This window comes from Capra hircus, chromosome 14 (assembly GCF_001704415.2).
Source record: "Capra hircus breed San Clemente chromosome 14, ASM170441v1, whole genome shotgun sequence".
NCBI lineage: Eukaryota > Metazoa > Chordata > Mammalia > Artiodactyla > Bovidae > Capra > Capra hircus.
Window position 1 is genome coordinate 89,287,067 of NC_030821.1, and position 19,337 is coordinate 89,306,403.

The following is a 19,337-nucleotide window of genomic DNA, read 5'->3' on the forward strand; positions in this document are numbered from 1 at the left end:
CTTATTTCAAAATACCATACATTTTTAAATTAAATTCTTCAATATTTTAGTACTCAGGAAATAATAAAGCTGTGTCATATAGGTATCAAAAATTTCACTGCATTTTGACATTAAGATACCAAAAAAAAAAAAAAGACAGTTATTTTATCAGAGAAAATTAGTTGCTCACAAAAGATGACATGGGACAAATTTCCAGAAATAGCCCCTCTTCTCCCACACATCATTGAATTATTCAGAATATGCTGTATGAATATTTTGAGCACAGTTAAGTGTTGCTAGGTTTTTTACCAGTGCAAGTCATTGTCATTTTCAGAGACTGTTGTCATTCATCCTGACAGTCGAGAAAGCTTCCTATGTGAACAAACATTGTGGGGCTCAGAACAAAATATAAGACAGAGCCTTGGAGAACCCAACATTGGAGGGGTGCTGTGCAGTTAAGAGCCCTGAAGTTTTGTTGTGCTTATATTTTCCTTTTTTAAATTATTTATTTATTTATTTACTTTTTATTTTTTTTAATATAAATTTACTTATTTAAATTGGAGGTTAATTACTTTACAATATGGTACTGGTACTGTTGCTTACAAGTAAACATAATTTAAAAAAAAATAAAAACTAAAGAGCATTCTTACTCGTGGATGGAGAAGTAGCTTATAGAACCCTTATTAAAGAAGTGAATGTATTTGACTCGTTATCAGAAAACCAAAAAAGCACATTTTTAAAAATACCTGAAAACCAAATGCTGTTTAGTATGTTTACTTTCCAAATCAGTAGTCAAACTGATGATTTATTTGGCTACGTAGAGCCTTATTTCTGTTGTTGTGTGTACATACATTTATGTATACACCTATATGTGTACATGGGCTTCCCTGGTGGCTCGGATGGTAAAGAATTTGCCTGCAATGTAGGAGACCTAGGTTCAGTTCCTGGGTTGGGAAGATCCCCTGGAGGAGGGCATGGCAAACCACTCCTGTATTCTTGCCTGGAGAATCCTCATGGGTAGAGGAGCCTGGCGGGCTACAGTACATGGGGTCACAAAGAATCAGACATGACTGAGCGACTAAGCACAGCACACATATGTGTATATACCTACATGATATTATATATATACACATTAATACAATTATACACAAATACACATATTTAATAATATATACTTACGTGCATATAAGTATTTGGTGATATTTGACCTCACTGAGCTTTACTTGTGTCAAAATTAAAATATTTCAGAATTAAGTATAACCAAAGACTTTCTTATGAATTTAATTTTAAATGAATTTTATTTTCACCTAATTTTAGACATGATACTTTATCTGCTTAATCTTAATATTCATATTTAGTTCTTATTTATTCATGGTAATAAATGAGAATAATTGTATCGATTAAGTAAACCATAGGTCAAGTCTTACAAATTTGTTAAGAATGAATAATATCACTTGGCGTAAAATGTTTGCTTTTTAAATTCATCATTTTGTACAGTAATACTTAAATGTACTTGCCTTCTGTGAGTGCATGTCATCTGCTAATGGAGAGAAATAGAAACCCACTGTGAAATAGGAGAGATAGTCTCATGTTGTGATTCACGTAGAAATCATTCAGTTAGTGATTGGACAGCCCATGTGTCTGTGCCCCTGCTCACTTGCAGGCAGAAATCAAGTGCACGCTTTTGCAGCAGAAGAAACAGCCTCAGGGCATTCAGCTCCCACAGACGACCAAGCAAACTCTGCTGGGCACTTTCACAGATTAATTCCAGTTCCCACCACCACCTGCAATATTGCCATCCCTGCCTTAGTCCCATGGAAAGAAATTGAAGATCCTGGGAGCAGTCCAGTTAAGTGAGGCAAGAGTGAAAGCTGCATCCCAGGTGCAATTGTTCCAAAGCTTAACCTTCTTTCTGGAAGTCATGCTCCCTTCTGAGTCTTTGATTTGAAATCCTCTGCGCTAGAATCTGGTGCTATAGGCACCATTTTCTGATTGTGTGTCCTTTGGAAAAGTCATGTGATCTCACTCAAGTCTATGCAAGATGAAATTGATAGCATCATCTTAGCATCTCTGGAGATTTTGAATAAGAGCAGATGAAATATTGTATGTGAGATGTTTGCAATGTGCTGTGTAACTATGAGGTATTAATATCTACAGGTACAGAAAATGCATTGAGTTAAAAAAATTAAGAGTAAAATTTTACAGCTTAACTTGAAATGTACATGTGAAAAAATTATGAACAAAAACAGATGAATGGATCGTTAGAAAGGCAGGCAGGTGGATAATTGAATGGATAGATCAGTGGGTAGGATTGATGTCATATGTATTTTTGCACGTGAATACAGTTTATATGCACATACAGAAACATACATATAGTTTTACATACATACAAACACTCATCTAGTACTTGCCTGGGGACGATGGTCTTCTCCTTTACAAATTCAGGGGTGTGTAGCACCGAAGGATACCTCAAAGAGTGTTACCTAATACATGGAGCTCATCATATGTACTCTCAAAGGTCAGTTAGAAATGAGGATTAAATCCTTTCCTTTGCATGCTTGTACGCTTATGGCTTCACATACTTTGAGTAACAAAGCTAGGTAGTACTTCAGTGTAGACTAGTTCTGATTCCCCAAACTTCTGAAATTGCTTTTGATGATTCTGCATCTTCTTTTCTAGTAGAGTTTGTTGTTTCACAATTTAATATCCTATTTCTCTTGGGGTATTTAATTTCTTGCTGCTCTACATTTGTGAAACTCACTAAATGTTAATTGTCACCCACTGCAGAGACTTATTTAAAATAAGTAGATCTGTATTTTCCAACTTTTCACATATAGTTCACAATATATGTACACACACACTCACAGTTTACAATATTTTATATACCTATTTTATAAAATTATATGAAGACTAAGTTTGAAATGACATATTGTCAACAAGCATTAGTTGAGTGCATTCTATGACCTCTTACAAACCAGCTGAGGTAAAAAGGAATCATTAATTAGTTTAATATTATGAACTTACTCATCTGCCATATTGAATGTTTATTGAATTCTTTGAGGACAGAAATCATTTCTATTAAGATTTATTCCTCTAGTGTTCAGCATAGTGCTAAATGTGTTCTAGATATTCCATAAATGACTGCACCTTTTCTTATCAGAAAGGGGATGTGCCAGTTGGAGGGTTCTAAGAAGGTAATACATAAAATTTCATGTTTGTGACTTTTAACCACATGAAATTAATAGTATTATCCCTCACCTGCAATTTTCTTAGTCCAAAACCATCTAGAAATGTAGAGTGATTTACAATTTTACTTTATGAAATAATTTGGTCATTGAATAATTTCAATAAGCTCCACTTCATGAAGTCTTTTTGGAAACTTTGTAAGATACAAAATTGAACACTGTGATCCAACTGCTGATTATTAAAAAAGTGACAGATTTTAAAAAGTGAGAATAAAGGAATAGAGCATTTAATATAGTGGGATTTTTGGACAATTCAGGGTTTTTTTTCCATATGTTAATATTTAATTTCATACTCTGGGATACTTTTTGAATTTTATACCAGCAAGAAAGAAATAATTTCAGAACCTATTGAGAACTAGGTACAGGGGCCAGGGACATTAAGAATGCTGTTTTTTTTTTTTAAACTTACTAAATTATTTGGAGAAAATGGGTGATACTGCGGGCCAAGTGGGCCAGTTCCCCACACCCAAATTAAATAGACCATTTAGTCTTTCTTACAACTGAACAATCAAGATAACTCTTTCTCTCTCTTCCTCTCTCTCATTCTGTCCCTCTCACTCTGTTTTATTCACATTCAAGTTCATACTTATACATACACACACCTGAAGTGACAGATGACATGGAACTAGCAGCTCTAGAATAAAAGGAGTGGAATCAGGCATGCCAATGCCATCTCAGAAATTCATCAGGCAGAAAAGTCACTTCTTCCATGGAGAGGAGTGTGTGATGGGGGACTGAAAAAGCTCACAGATATTCCTCTATATTCACAGAAATGGAAAGAATTGGTATAAATGTTTCCTTTAAAGTCATTGTGCCTTATAACCTCTGCTTTCTATTTTTCAAGCTGTCATTTAACAGTGAATAAATACAGAAGCTGGAGCAATAATCTGTCTAGTCACGGAAAGGTTGACTTTGTGGGAAAGGATGTCAAGGAACTTGATTTGTGGTTTAAGGACTTTGTTTATTCTGTTTTGCTCTACATTTATGACTGTTTATTAGGAGAGAGAGAATGATAGAGATGGATGGAATGGGAAGTCAGGTGAGATAGAGCACAACAGAGACAGAGAGGCTGAGGGGGAGAATAGACTTGCTGGATCTCGAGGGTCCAGGGAAAGGAAGGTGGGAGGTTCACCCAACAGTGCTGACACTCTGTTCACTAGTCCCTCAGTTTATTACACATGATAAGCACACAACACAGGGTTGTGAAAACAGAAGTTCAGTTCAGTCGCTTAGTTGTGTCCAAATCTTTGTGAACCATGGACTACAGCACGCCAGGCTTCCCTGTGATCACCAACTCCTGGAGCTTGCACAAACTCATGTCCATTGAGTTGGTGATGCCATCCAGCCATCTCATCCTCTGTCGCCCCCTTCTCCTGCCTTCAATGTTTCCCAGCATCAGGGTCTTTTCCAATGAGTCAGTTCTTCGCATCAGGTGGCCAAAGTATTGGAGTTTCAGCTTCAGCATCAGCCCCACTAATGAACACCCAGGACTGATTTCCTTTAGGATGGACTGATTGAATCTCCTTGCAGTCCAAGGTACTCTAAAGAGTCTTCTCCAACACCCCAGTTCAAAAGCATCAATTCTTCAGTGCTCAGCTTTCTTTATAGTCCAACTCTCACATCCATACATGACTACTGGGAAAACCATAGCTTTGACTAGATGGACCTTTGTCGTCAAAGTAATGTCTCTACTTTTTAATACGTTGTCTCGGTTGGTCATAGCATTTCTTCCAAGAAGCAAGTGTCTTTTAATTTCATGGCTGCAATCAGCATCTGCAGTGATTTTGGAGCCCCCCAAAATAAAGTCTGTCACTGTTTCCATTGTTTCCCCATCTATTTGCTATGAAGTGATGGGACCACATGCCATGATCTTAATTTTTTGAATGTTGAGTTTAAAGTCAGCTTTTTCACTCTCTTCTTTCACTTTCATCAAGAGGCTCTTTACTTCCTCCTCACTTTCTGCCATAAGGATGGTGTCATCTGAATAGCTGAAGTTATTGATATTTCTCCTGGCAATCTTGATTCCAGCTTGTGCTTCATCCAGCCTGGCATTTCTCATGATGTACTCTGCATAGAAGTTAAATAAGCAGGGTGACAGTATACAGCCTCACGTACTCCTTTCCCAATTTGGAACCAGTCTGTTGTTCCATGTCCATTTTTAACTGTTGCTTCTAGACCTGTATACATATTTCTCAGGATGGAGGTATGGTGGTCTGGTATTACCATCTCTTGAAGAATTTCCACAGTTTGTTGTGATCCACACTGTCAACAGCTTTAGCGTAGTCAATGAAGCAGAAGTAGATGTTTTTCTGGAATTCTCTTGCTTTTTCGATGATTCAGTTAATGTTGGCAATTTGATCTCTGGTTCCTCTGCCTTTTACACATCTAGCTTGAACGTCTGGAATTTCTCGGTTCACATACTGCTAAAGCCTGTCTTGGAGAATTTTGAGCATTACTTTGCTAGTGTGTGAGATGAGTGCAATTGTGCAGGAGTTTGAACATTCTTTGGCATTGCCTTTCTTTAGGATTGGGATGAAAACTGACCTTTTCCAGTCCTGTGGCCACTGCTGAGTTTTCCAATTTTGCTGGCATATTGAGTGCAGCACCATCAACTTTTAGAATTTGAAATAGCTCACCTGGAGTTCCATCACCTCCACTAGCTTTGTTCGTAGTGATGTTTCCTAAGGCCCGCTTGACTTCACATTCCAGGATGTCTGGCTCTAGGTGAGTGATCACACCATCATGGTTATCTGGGTCATTAAGTTCTTTTTTGTATAGTTCTTCTGTGTATTCTTGCCACTCTTTTTAATATCTTCTGCTTCTGTTAGGTCCACACCATTTCTGTCCTTTATTGAGCCCATCTTTGCCTGAAATGTTCCCTTGGTATCTCTAATTTTCTTGAAGTGGTCTTTAGTCTTTCCCATCCTGTTGTTTTCCTCTATTTCTTTACCTTGATCACTGAGGAAGGCTTTCTTATTTCTCCTCGCTACTCTTTGGAACTCTGCATTCAGGTGGATATATCATTCCTTCTCTCTTTTGCCTTTAGCGTCTCTTCTTTTCTCCGCTGTTTGTAAGGCCTCTTCAGACAACCATTTTGCCTTATGGCATTTCTCCTTTGGGGGATGGTTTTGGTCACTGCCTCCTGTACAATGTCACAAGCTTCCATGTCTGTCTATCAGATCTAATACCTTGAATCTATTTGTCACTTCCACTGTATAATCGTAAAGGATTTGATTTGGGTCATACCTGAATGGCCTCCTGGTTTACACTACCTTCTTCAATTTCAGTCTGAATTCGGCAATAAGGAGTTCATTGTCTGAGCCACAGTCAGCTCCTGGTCTTGTTTTTGCTCACTTTTTGAGCTTCTCCATCTTAGGCTGCAAAGACTATAATCAGTCTGATTTTGGTTTTTACCATCTGGTGATGTCCATTTTTACAGTCTTGTGTTGTTGTAAGAGGGTTTTTGCTATGACCAGTGCATTCTCTTGGCAAAACTCTGTGTGTCTTTGCCCTGCTTCATTTTGTTGCCAAGGCCAAAATCTTGCCTGTTAGTCCAGGAATCTCTTCGGTTCCTGCTTTCACATCCAGTCTGCTATGATGAAAAGGACATCCATTTTTGATATTAATTCTAGAAGGTCTTTTAGATCTTCTTAGAACCGTTCAGCTTCTTCGGCATTAGTGCTTGGGGTGTAGACTTGGATTACTGTGATATTGAATGATTTGCCTTGAAAACAGACATCATTCTGTCATTTTTGAGAATGTACCCAAGTACTGCATTTTTGGCTATTTTGTTGATTATGAGGGCTGCTCCATTTCTTCTAAGAGATTCTTCCCCACAGTAGTAGATGTAATGGTCATCTGAATTAAATGTGCCCATTCTGGTCCATTTTAGTCCACTAATTCCTCAAATGTGAAAATAGAAAGGGGGTAACAAATCTCTCCTGGAAAAGTCCACAAAGAAAGCAATGATTTCTGGTCTGGCACAGGTCTTGGACAATGTGAATTGGGAGTCACTGTGAATTAGAAGTTGCCATCTGTCCAGCAGGAACATCTCTCAGGTTCTCGAGGGAAAAGTGTTAATTCGTATCACTCAACTTAGTGAACTCCTTTTTTCATTTTAATTTTTACCATGGTATGTTGGTTTCTGCCATACAACTCAAGACAGCCATAATTATGCATTATCCCCTGCCATCCTCCCCTCCCTCCCCTCCCTGCTCTCCATCCCTTCAGCTCATCACAGAGTGCCAGTCTGGGCTCCCTGTGGTACACAGCAACTTCTTACCAGCTATGCCTCTTAAATCTGATAGTGTATGTATGTTGATGCTACTCTCTCTGTTCGTCCCACTCTTTCCCTCCTCACTGTGTTCAAAAGTCTGTTCTCTGCATCTGTGTCTCCATTCCTTCCCTGAAAATAGGTTCATCAATACCATTTTTCTAAATTCCATATATATGTGTTAATATATTTGTTTTTAGTGGTTTCTTTTTAAGGAGTAATTGTTACTCCAGGAAAAGGGGTCTTCCCAGTTGCTCCCTCTCTTCTAGTGAAGTACATTACCCATTACCTTCTGATCTAAAGTAACAGTCTTTATCACTCCAAGACAATCACAGTCCTGTAGAGGATGTTTCAAAACTACTAGTGTGGAAGTTCACACTGGCCACTGATTCATTTTGAGCTTCTCATCATGCTTTAAGGTAGCTTGTCCTTCCAGTTCATAGAAGCTGAGTAGGAGTCATAATACAAAACAGATCACATCATAACATTCGCTTTATATTAATATATTTTCCCTGCCTTCCAGGTGAATTTTGCTCCATTGCAACAAAACTTCTTACATATCACACTTTGTTGGCTACCACCTCATTGCACAAATATCCATCACATTGCCTAAAAAAGAATAATACATTTGATGACTACAGCTTATTTACAGTAAAAGAAGAAAACAATAGGTACCATAGTTTTGTTTACATTTGCTTATTGTTTTTTGAGTGAGTAATTTTGGGACAAATAACCTCACGCTATTGTCCAGCCCAGAGAAGGCAATGGCAACCCACTCCAGTGCTCTTGCCTGGAAAATCCCGTGAACGGAGGAGCCTGGTAGGCTGCAGTCCCTGGGGTTGTGAAGAGTCAGACATGACTGAGCAACTTCATTTTCACTTTTCACTTTCATGCATTGGAGGAGGAAATGGCAACCCACTCCAGTGTTCTTGCCTGGAGAATCCCAGGGACGGGGGAGCCTGGTGGGCTGTGGTCTATGGGGTCACACAAGTTGGACATGACTGAAGCGACTTAGCAGCAGTAGCAGCATGGTCTAGCCAACCAGGGGAACTAGCCTGATTTTAATTTTTGAATATTCACTAATTAAATAAAGGTGAGTGAGCCTGAGAGAACAAGAATTTGTTCTACCAGTGTTTTTTTTTTTTTTTTTTTTTTGCAGTATTATGTGGCTGGAACACAGCAAACAATGGGGGTAATTCTGGGAGAAGTTAGATCAATAGCTTTTTAATCCTGGCTGAACATTGCAACCATGTGGGAGTTCTTAAAAAATACCAATGGGAAGTTCACTCAAGGCCAATAACATGGAGTTACCAGTCTACAGAATACACTCAGTAACTGTATGTTAATATTATTACTAATTACATTAACTTGGCATTCATATAAATGTATTTCTATTTACATGTATAAAAAAATGGATGTTCACATTATTTCTCTCCTTTTAAGTACTCAAGACATAGCATGTGACTGCCTTTCTATTTTTGATGCCAAGTTTCAAGAAGTTTCAAGTTTCTGCCAAGTTTGTCAGAGTCCTCACTTCCAGAGCTCAGATAATTATTGCATAATCCAACAATATCAAGGAAAAGTTGAAAAACATTACTACCTTTAAAATGGACAGAAGGCTCTTAATTTTATTCAAGGCCACATGTTAAGGTTTTGTTATCTGAGTTCAACTTCACAATCCCCAAATTTTTAACATGAGGTCTTGAATAAAATTATGAGTTTCCTGAGTGTTCATCAAATGATAATAGCTAACATTTATTGAATGGTATCTGCCCTGAGGGAGCTGACTGGAAAAAAAAAAATCAGAAGGAAGATGTTAATTAAGTCTTGTTATTTTAAGCAATTCGTATGTCAAAGTTTACAATATATTTCATGGACAAGATAGAGAATATTTTAGGCTTTGTATTCCATATGGTCTCTGTTCTAAATACTCAACTCTGGTTTTGTAGCATAAGAACAACCATAGACAATTAGTGAACGTGGCTGAGTTCCAGTAAAACTCTTACAAAAGCAGGCAATGTGCTGGCTTTGGCCCACAGGCTGTATGTAGTTCACTAACTCCTGGTCTATAGTATACATTTTAATTTTTTTATTTTTCTTTGTAACATTTCAATTCTATGAGAATTCTCCATCAAAGGATGAACAGATTTTATTTTGTTCTTCTTTTCTTCGTTATTTTTAAAAATTTTAACCAATCATTTTACATTTCTTATCAGCAAAATCTATTATTTGGATAATCTGTGAAGGACTTGTTTTATTTCATCAGTTATGTAATCTGTCATATCTAATCATTTTTTATTAAATCTTAGGCATTGTGTAAAACAAATGTAGGATTTGGGGACGATATTGAGGTCAACCAAAAAGCAGTCCTGTTTTCCTTGGTTATTCAGATATAATGAGGAACTGAAATTTTAATGTAGCCGAGGATTGACCTGGGTCAAGAAGTTTTGCAGTTTTCTTAAGACTATATCCCCTTAGTCTCCTTTCTCCGCTGTGTGTGTTATACACTTTAGACAGAGAGCTTATGTGTGGCCATCCCATCAGCCCTGAGAAACTATAGAAGATTCAGCTCTACCCTTCAGAGGGTCCAAGCTTTCTGTCCAGGCAACTTCAAATGCATCAGATGTCGTGAGTGAGAGACAACTGGTTGCTTAAAGCTGGACTCCTTCTTCAGATTTAGAAAAAAAGGCATACTTAAGGATGGAAAAAGTGCACTCCACCTTTTAAAAGTGTAAAAGGAGTATCCTCAGCTTCCTACACATTCCAAAGATCCAACAAATGTTTCACTGGGAAAAATCCCAGTTAGACTTTTTAGGGACCCTCCAGTTCCCATTATAGCTCTCCAGCCCTGAGCAACCAAAAAGCATTAGTTTCTCTTTCTACCCTAGAGAGCCTCTGCCTGCGCTGCACCTGCCCCTCATTTCTTGCCAAAATTTAGCAGACATTCCAAAGCGGGGAGAAAACTGGCTGAAATTGTTTTCCTATCTCAAAAAGGATCTCTTCTTCCTGGAAATGTAACTTATCTCTTCCATAACTTTCTGAAGCTCTAAAGAAAATTATTTTTATAATCCATTAATTTTTTTCTAGTTATAGTGGCAAATACATTGGCCTTACAGGAATATATACTCTGTATATGTTCTATACTCTACTAAAATAATAGTTTGTCACTGTATTATATTAATAAAATATAAAAATATTTTAGGCACATATGATAGTGTTTCCTAGGAAATAGTAAGGGAGTGTATTAAATAGATGTATAATTAAATACTTCTAAAGTTATACTTTACTTCCTCTTTTCTAGAAACTTATTGATCATATCTCTAAATCCCAGGAGAATTTGAAGCTTCTCCCCAGTTATGAATTTAGTGGCTTGATGAAAAAATATTAGAGTTAGTCTTTAGGGATTGAAATCTACTGACTTGAAATTTATCCATGGAATGATTTAGTAGAATAAACCTGTACAGAGCAGCCTGTTTAGGCTGATACCAAAGGAAAATATCGTAAAAGAGAGCCTACTCTATTATTTAATTGTTCCTCCATCCATTCAACTACCTAGTAAGTTATTCTACAAATATACACTGAACTTTATCGAGGTGCAGCACAGTGTAAGGATACAACATGAGAGTGATACACGCAGCAAATACAAAATAAACTAGACCAGAAAAGAGGGAAAATAATTCCAAACCGTGACACGTCAGAGGAACTTAACCAAGTGCCAACATAGGGAATAAAGTTTGGGGACTGATTGAGATAAGAAGGGCGTTACGTATCTTTGAGAAAATGGCATTACAACTGTGACTTGAAAGATAAGATAGATTCGGACATACTAGGAGTGCAGAGGATGAGTTTTTCAGGGCATGAGTGTACATTCTACTGAGGAGAGTGTACAGTCTACTGAGGAGTGTGTCCATGGAATTTTCTAGACGATACTGGAGTTCCAGTCTCCTATTCCAGGGCATCTTCCCGACCCAGGGATCGAACCTGCATCTCTTCCCTCTCCTGCATTGGCAGATGGATTCTTTACCAGTGTGCCATCTGGGCAGCCCTCTGTTGAGAATAGCACATGGGAAAACCTTGAGGTCTTTAAGGAAGCGGAACTTGATCCAGTAGCCAGAGGTAGTGAGCAAGAAGTGAGTGCCATGAGATGAAGTTGGAGAACTAGGTAAGGAAAAAAAAAAATTTTTTTTTTTTCTGTGCCTTAAAGACCTTTGCTGAGAGTATGGATTTTATTCTAAGGGCAGTGGAAGCCATTGACAGTAAGGAGGGATGTGATTCAATAATGAAAGAGGGTTGTAGGGCTCTTGAAGATAGGCTGAAGGGGCAGGACGGCAGGCTGTGGAGCTCACTGCAGAATCCAGAAGAGCAAGGACAGTGCCCTTTATTAAGGCTGAGTGAGCACATGCGACTGTTGCTGTGTCCTTTTCTGAAATGAGAAGGCAGGCTGATAAACATAATGGATAGCTTGAAGCAGGTAGGCTTAGGGGTTGCCACAGGTTACATGAAGAACTCAGGGTACAGCTGGCCAGAATAGACATGACTTTTCTCCAGCAAAGTTGAGTTTCTTGGATGCGAGTGTAGTGAATGCTTGTGGTAGAACTAACATGTTTTCCCAAAACTGTAAGTAGAAGCAGGACCTGGGAGCTTGTTAGAAATACAGACTCTTAGACCTTGTGCCAGACCTGCACTTAAAAATTTACCTTTGTGATTCATAGACACATTAAAATTTAAGATACACTGTGGTAGATTTTGCCTAGGGTTGCAGTTTTGGTAAATGAATGCAGAGAAGTTAAGTGAGTTGCTGGCTGGCTCTGTACCATCACAAGACGTGCTATGTGAAGTGACCCCTAAGTCGCCTCTGCTGGGCGCATGGAAGGATCGTGCTTCTTCACTACCTTGAAGTTAGGCATACACATGTGACTAGTTCCAGCCACTGCTTGTATGTGGAGGTGACCTCTGTTATTCCAGGCCTGAGAATGTCCTTGCCAGTGCAAACTCCTTCATCCTCTGTCATGCCAAGCACTGGAGTGACTAGGATAAACAGAGCCTCCCTGATGATCTGAGTAGTGTGGCTGAGAAATAGATCGCTTTGCTTTTAGGCACTGAGATTTTGGAGTTGTTGTCACAGCATGACCTGTCCCATTCTGACTGATGCAATGTCTCTAGAACTAGGAAACTCCAGTAACAGAAACAGAATTGAAAAAGCCTCCAGGAAGGAAGATCAGTTGCTGCCCTGCGCCCCACTGGGCAGGGCTCTGAAAGCCTGGGTCCCCGCCTGTGACCGCTAAAGTGCTTTGGGCTCATGCACAGGGCCTAATGCTGGCTCAGAATATAATAATCATCCTAGATTCGTTTGGTGTTAGGAAATTCCACCTACCAAACGCCTTTGCCCAGGAATGGTGCTTCTTCATTTTGACTAGAAATTAAGACTATTTGTATTTGTTTATTTTTACAAGGAGATAAGTTTATTGTACTCTTATTCTTACTTTGTCAATGTCCAGGTTTTACAGAGTATTGAAAGCCTCTTGATGAAAGTGAAAGAGGAGAGTGGAAAAAGTTGGCTTAAAGCTCAACATTCAGAAAATGAAGATCATGGCATCTGGTCTCATCATTTCATGGCAGATAGATGGGGAAACAGTGGAAACAGTGTCAGACTTTATTTTGCGGGGCTCCAAAATCACTGCAGATGGTTATTGCAGCCATGAAATTAAAAGACACTTACTCCTTGGAAGGAAAGTTATGACCAACCTAGACAGCATGTTAAAAAGCAGAGACATTACTTTGCCAACAAAGGTCCATATAGTCAAGGCTATGGTTTTTCCAGTGGTAATGTATGGATGTCAGAGTCGGCCTGTGAAGAAGGCTGAGCACTGAAGAATTGATGCTTTTGAACTGTGGTGTTGGAGAAGACTCTTGAGAGTCCCTTGGGCTGCAAGGAGATCCAACCAGTCCATTCTAAAGGAGATCGGTCCTGGGTGTTCTTTGGAAGGAATAATGCTAAGGCTGAAACTCCAGTACTTTGGCCACCTCATGCGAAGAGTTGACTCATTGGAAAAGACTCCGATGCTGGGAGGGATTGGAGGCAGGAGGAGAAGGGGAAGACAGAGGATGAGATGGCTGTATGGCATCACCAACCCTATGGACGTGAGTCTGAGTTAACTCTGGGAATTGGTGATGGATAGGGAGGCCTGGCGTGCTGTGGTTCATGGAGTCGCAAAGAGTCGGACACGACTGAACGACTGAACTGAACTGAACTGAGGCCGTGGATATAAACCTGGCTCCGTTTTCAAGACTCAGTTTGTTCTCATAATAGTACCTTGCAATCTTCAAATTCATGGCATCTCTCTCACTTCAGAAATTCCTGGGGCAAGAAATTGGGGTACTTGATGCACTGTGGTCAAATGCTGTCCATCCTGGATTCTGGGCAGTACATTTTTAATTTATGCAGGGAATACTTAGCTAAATCTCCCCATCATGTTGTCATTAAACAATTTTCTCTTCAAATTTGAACTCCTAGCCCTAAGATGAATATGTGTTTTTATATCAAATATAGAGCAACTTAAGAAGTATTCATGTAACTAAAACAAAAGAGATGCCCTCTTTTTTACACAGGATGATCTCTGTCTTTCATGGAGACATCAGATAGATCTGCAAACCATTTAAGACCATCATCTAGGGAGTCAGTTTTGTCTTAAAAGTGGGCAGTTATGAACTGAAGCAAAAAGTACACATTTAGACCATTGCTTTAGGAAAAGAAGTGTCTTCTATAATTATATTTTAATTGAAGCCACTTAGAGGTGCAAAAACCTTTAATATAGCTTACAGATGGACTGTAGGAGTTGATGCTGAAAATAATATATAAATATATGATTTTAAAGTGTGTCATTTGCACAGAGCGACTACGATAAACCTTTTTTTAGGATTCACACAATAGAGGCAACTGTGACTGGCAGTAGGAGGCATAAAGTGAAAAGAATAAGGTTATTTCAGGAACACAGCTACTCCTTAAACCATGACCCTCGCCACATCTCTCTACATAAATAGCAGGGAGGCTTAATCCAAAACTATAAAAAGCTACTATCTTTAGACTTCAGGTGTTTTGTTTGTATGTTTGCCCTTCACTGCTGCTCTTGTCAACGCTATTAAATGTGAATGACACAGAAACTTTTAAGGATTGTCCTTTGGAGCAAAAATGCACACAAAGTACTGCAACATGTGCAGATATAAACAGTGATAATTGTAACTTTACAAGAAATGTTAAAATTATAACTGTTTGTAAACTACTTCAGTGACTAAATGAAGACAATTAAAAAATACAGCCCCCAAAATAGAAGCCTTCATGTACCCACGGGGGCTTTTTCTCTCCACTTAAATAAAACTGCAGACAACATCTTTTATGAGTTGAGTTGAGATAATCGCTCAGTCATGTCTGATTCTTTGTGACCCCATGGACTATAGCATGCCAGGCCTCCCTGTCTATCACCAACTCCCGGAGTTTATCCAAACTCATGTCCATTGAGTCGGTGATGCCATTCAACCATCTCATCCTCTGTTGCCCCTTCTAATACTGCCTTCAATCTTTCCCAGCATCAGGGTCTTTTCAAATGAGTCAGTTCTTCACATCAGGTGGCCAAAGTATTGGACTTTCAGCTTCAGCATCAGTCCTTCCAATGAATAGTCAGGACTGATCTCCTTTAGCATGGGCTACTTGGATCTCCTTACAATCCAAGGGACTCTCAAGAGTCTTCTCCAACTCCACAGTTCAAGAGCATCAATTCTTCAGCGTTCAGCTTTCTTTATGGTCCAATGCTCACATCCATACATGACTACTGGTAAAACTATAGCCTTGACTAGACAAACCTTTGTTATCAAATTAATATCTCTACTTTTAAAACTGCTGTCTAGGTTGGTCATAACTTTCCTTCCGAGAAGTAAATGTCTTTTTAATTTCATGGCTGCAGTCACCATCTGCAATGATTTTGGAGCCCCCCAAAATAAAGTCTCTGAATGTTTCCATTGTTTCCCCATCTATTTGCCATGAAGTGGTGGGACCGGATGCCATGATCTTCGTTCTCTGAATGTTGAGCTTTAAGTCAATTTTTTCTGTCTCCTCTTTCACTTTCATCAAGAGGCTCTTTAGTTCCTCTTCACTTTCTGTCACTTTCTGCCATAAGGGTGGTGTCATCTGCATGTCTGAGATTATTGATATTTCTCCCAGTAATCTTGATTCCAGCTTGTGCTTCATCCAGTCCAGCATTTCTCATGTTGTACTCTTCATATAAGCTAAATAAGCAGGGTGACAATATACAGCCTTGACATACTCCTTTTTGGAACCAGTCTGTTCCATGTCCAGTTCTAGCTGTTGCTTCATGACCTGTGTACAGATTTCTCAGGAGGCAAGTCAGGTGGTCTAGTAGTCCCATCTCTTGAAGAATTTTCTAGAGTTTCTGTGGTCCACACAGTCAAAGGCTTTGGCATAGCCAGTAAAGCAGAAGTTGTTGTTTTTCTGGAATTCTGTTGCTTGTTCGATGATCCAATGGATGTTGGCAATTTGTTCTCTGTTTCCTCTGCCTTTTCTAAATCCAGCTTGAACATCTGGAAGTTCACAGTTCATGTATTGCTGAAGCCTGGCTTGGAGAATTTTGAGCATCACTTTACTAGCGTGTGAGATGAGTGCAATTGTGTGGTAGTTTGAGCATTCTTTGGCATTGCCTTTCTTTGGGAATGTAATGAAAACTGACCTTTTCCAGTCCTGTGGCCACTGCTGAGTTTTCCAAATTTGCTGGCATATTGAGTGCAGCACTGTCAGAGCATCATCTTTCAGGATTTGAAACAGCTCCACTGGAATTCCATCACCTCCACTAGCTTTGTTCATAGTGATGCTTCCTAAGGCCCACTTGACTTCACATTCCCGGATGTCTGGCTCTAGGTTAATAGTCACACCAATCACACAGAATCACAATGACCCAATGATTATCTGGGTCATTAAGTTCTTTTTTGTATAGTTCTTGTGTATATTCTTGCCACCTCTTCTTAATATCTTCTACTTCTGTTAGGTCCATACCATTTCTGTCCTTTATTGAGCCCATCTTTGCGTGAAATTTTCCCTTGGTATCTCTAATTTTCTTGAAGAGCTCTCTCGTCTTTCCCATTCTATTGTTTTCCTCTATTTCTTCACATTGCTCACTGAGGAAGGCTTTATCTCCCCTTGCTATTCTTTGGAACTCTGCATTCAAATGGGTATATCTTTCCTTTTCTCCTTTGCCTTTCCTGTCTCTTCTTTTCTCCACTGTTTGTAAGGCCTCCTCAGACAGCTGTTTTGCCTTTATGAATTTCTTTTTCTTGGGGATGGTCTTGATCACTGCCTCCTATACTGTGTCACGAACCTCTATCGATAGTTCTTCAGGCACTCTGTCTATCAGATCTAATCCCTTGAATCTATTTGCCACTTCCACTCTATAATCGTAAGGGATTTGATTAAGGACATACCTGAATGGTCTAGTGGTTTTCCTTTCTTTCTTCAATTTAAGTCTGAATTTGGCAATAAGGAGTTCATGATCTGAGCCACAGTCAGCTCCTGGTCTTGTTTCTGCTGACTGTGTAGAGCTTCTCCATTTTTGGCTGCAAAGAATATAATCAGTCTGATTTCAGTATTGACCATCTGGTGATGTCCGTGTGTAGAGTCTTCTCTTGTGTTGTTGGAAGAGGGTGTTTGCTATGACCAGTGCATTCTCTTGGCAAAACTCTATTAGCCTTTGCCATGCTTCATTCGGTATTCCAAGGCCTAATTAGCCTATTACTCCAGGTATTTCTTGACTGCCTACTTTTACATTCCAGTCCCCAATAATGAAAAGAAAATCTTTTTTGGGTGTTTCTTCAAGAAGGCCTTTAAGTTTTCATAGGACTGTTTAAATTCAGCTTCTTCAGCATTACTTGTCGAGGCATAGACTTGTATTACTTTGATATAAAATGATTTGCCTTGGAAAAGAACAGAGATCATTTTGTCATTTTTGAGACTGCATCCAAGTACTGCATTTCAATCTCTTTTGTTGACTCTGATGGCTACTCCATTTCTTCTAAGGGATTCCTGCCTGCAGTAGTAGATATAATGGTCATCTGAGTTAAATTCACCCATTCCAGTCCATCTTAGTTCTCTGATTCCTAGAATGTCGACATTCACTCTTACCATGTCCTGTTTGACCACTTCCAATTTGCCTTGATTCATGGACCTAACCTTCCAGGTTCCTATGCAAGATTGCTCTTTACAGCATCAGACCTTGCTTCCATCACCAGTCCCAATCACAACTGGGTGTTGATTTTGCTTTGGCTCTGTCTCTTCATTCTTTCTGGAGTTGTTTCTCCACTGATCTCCAGTAGCATATTGGGCACCTACCGACCTGGGCAGTTGATCTTTCAGTGTCCTATCCTTTTGTCTTTTCATACTGTTCATGGGGTTCTCAAGGCAAGAGTTATGAAGTGGTTTGCCATTCCCTTCTCCAGTGGACTGCATTTTGTCAGAACTCTCCACCATGACCTTCAGTCTTAGGTGGCCCTACATGGCAGGCTTCACTGAGTTAGACAAGGCTGTGGTCCATGTGATCAGATTGGTTAGTTTTCTGTGATTGTGGTTTTCATTCTGTCTGCCCTCTGATGGAGGAGGATAAGAGACTTATGGAAGCTTCTGATGGGAGGGACTGATTGAGGGGGAAATTGGGTCTTATTCTAAGGGGTGGATCCATGCTGAGAAAATCTTTAATCCAATTTTATGTTGAAGGGTGGGGCTATGTTCCCTTCATTTGCCCTAAGGCCAAACTATGGTGGAGGTCATGAGGATAATATTGACCTCCTTCAGAAGGTCCCAGTCATGGCCCCCAACCCTTTAGCAGGCCACCGCAGACTCACGCCTCCGCTGGAGACTCCTGGACACTCACAGGCAAGTCTGGGTCATACTCTTGTGGGGTCACTGCTACTTTCTCCTGCGTCCTGCTGCACAAGGTTCTGTTTGTGCCCTCCAAGAGTCTGTTTCCCAGTCCTGTGTAAGTTCTGGTGGCTCTATGGTGGGGTTAATGGTGACCTCCTCCAAGATGGCTTATGCCATAGCCACGTCTGCTGCACCGAGTTCCCCTGCCCCTGCAGCAGGCCACTGCTGACCTGTACCTCCTCAAGAGACACTCAAACACAGTTCTGTCTCAGTCTCTGTGGGATCTCTGGGTCCTGGTGCACGCAAGCTATGTTTGAGCCCTTTGAGCATCTCTGGCAGGTATGGGGTTTGATTCTAAATGTGATTTCGCCCTTCCTACCATCTTGCTGGGGCTTCTCCTTTGCCCTTGGATATGGGATATCTCCTCAAAGTCACTCCTGTGCCACACAGCTGCTGCCACAGCACCACGCAGCTGCCACTCCAGTCTCTATAAAGTCTTTTCTATAGATTGGTAAATAACTTTAGGAGCACCTCCACACTGCATTTCAAATCAACGACCACTACTTAATAATTGACAGCATCTCAGCAGTCTGGAAAGTTGCTTGCCAAGCCTCTTTATTTTTATATTCTATTTTCATATGAAAAGGATTTAGTGTCAAAGCAAGCATTTTTGAGGATGACTTCTAACTATTAAAGCATTTTGATAGTTTCTAGCAAAAGTGTTGTATAAAACCTGAGTTAAATGTGTAATGGTTAAGTGTATAGACTCTGGACTCTTAACTGCCTGAGCTCAAATCTCAGGACAGTTTAGGAGCTGTGCGTTCCTGAGGAAGGCATCTCACCACAGCATGTCTCTGTTCCTTCATCTGTTACATGTGGGTAATTACAGCACCTCTAATTGTTTTAAAACTCAAATGAGATA

The 19,337-nt window shown here is 39.7% G+C and overlaps 1 protein-coding gene across 2 annotated transcripts in view; it reads left to right on the plus strand.

Annotated features, from left to right (window-relative positions):
- Positions 1-19,337, plus strand: part of ADGRB3 (adhesion G protein-coupled receptor B3) — an 883,764-nt gene that overhangs the window by 388,058 nt on the left and 476,369 nt on the right. The gene's annotated exons all lie outside the window — the stretch shown is intronic.